Here is a 1,670-nt window from a genome sequence, read left to right on the forward strand (position 1 = left end):
GTTTTTCAGATTGAAATGAGGATGGAAGATTCTATATTCATTCTGAATATAAAGATGACCAAATTTTACCTTTAGAATTGGCTAGGGGATTGAAATAATCAAGTTGATTAGAGATGGATGAAAGGATTTTTTCTTCCAGTCTTACTCTAAATGTATTCATGCTTTATGTTTCTCTTCTTGAGGTCTTTATTTTTCCTAAGGATGCAACAAGAAGTTTGAGTTATAATTGCTCTCTGTTTAGTATATGTGCATTCTATGCCACGAGTCTCCATAAAATTGCATCACGGTTTTAAAGGAAAAGACTGAGGTAAGGAAGAGCAGACTGATGTCAACTTCAAGTGACATAAACAGATTTCAGGAGGTTGTTGGGAATAATCAAAATGGCTAAATCCAATTATTGCAATATTATTTACTTACTATTTTATTGTTTCCTTTTTATTTGTAAACTGCAAAACAATCCCATAAACAGGACCCTATTTTAAAGCTACATTATTTTGAATGCAAGCATAGTGAAAAAAATGTATTGAAGTTCTACCATCTGCTTTTCATGGGTTGCATAGTGATACACATTTATCAGACAAAGTAGTTTGGTTAATTACACACTTTGTTATTCATTGTCTAATACTTGTAAAGTTGCAAACCATATTTCACATTATAAAACTAAAAAGAATAAAAAAGCAAACCAATAACTTCAAGTCATTATGTGTTTACAATCAAGTTTTGCATTAAAATGAACAAGTATATTGGATCTGATCACAAATGAAAGCTTTTGTGTGATGAATCTACCAAATTGTTCCATGCTATTTCAAGGGACTTCTCTTTTGTGTGACACCTGATGTCTTTTTCTCTTCCTGTCTGCATGTGGATTTACTGGACTTCCTCTAAACTGTCACCTCCCCCTACCATTTTCGAAGAACCACCTGTCATATACAAGCTGATTTCAATAGCTAATCAGGGCCATTCACTCTCCTGCAATAACTCCTGCAGAAAAATCATAGTGTCAGAACCCTCTTTTCAATACCAACCATGGATTTTCATGACGCTCCACATGCTCATTACCAGAGCTTGAGTGCAAGCTGGGAAATCAGAGGCATAGGTCATAGCACTGCGGGTGGAGAAGGAAGCTTTTTTGTTGCTCTCTCCCTCTCTGGACTGCGGTGTAGGCGCCCTCAAGGTTGGAAGATTAGCATACATCATCAGATTTGGGTATTCAGAGGCGTTTAAGGCACTGAGGCCTCAGCTTATGCATACATGTACGTGTCATTAGCCTATGTGCCTTTGATAATAGATCATCTTGTATACTGCTGTATAATGTTCTATAGAGTAAATAGATAACCCGGTTTCCTTCTGAGTTTTCAGAGAAAATCACTACCGCTCTGCAAAAATAAGATTGCCCTTCTCATTCTTAGGTCTACACCAATCAATAATTTTGTCTGAGAAGAGCGATTAATTGTTTTGTTTTTAATTATTCTTTTGGTAATATATTTTCAGATAAAATACAGAAATAAGTTTTAAAAACTATGTTACAACCTGGGATTATGGGGGACCAATGCTCCCATGATCAAGAGTACATAAAGAAAAACATAAAAAACTTATCCTGATTTTGACCAATTACAATGGAAAAATAACCACTGTTGGGACTGTGGTTTTAAAGTGGTTGGCAGTCATTT

The sequence above is a fragment of the Cyprinodon variegatus genome, unplaced genomic scaffold (genome assembly GCF_000732505.1).
Source record: "Cyprinodon variegatus isolate N-32 unplaced genomic scaffold, C_variegatus-1.0 Scaffold698, whole genome shotgun sequence".
Lineage (NCBI taxonomy): Eukaryota > Metazoa > Chordata > Actinopteri > Cyprinodontiformes > Cyprinodontidae > Cyprinodon > Cyprinodon variegatus.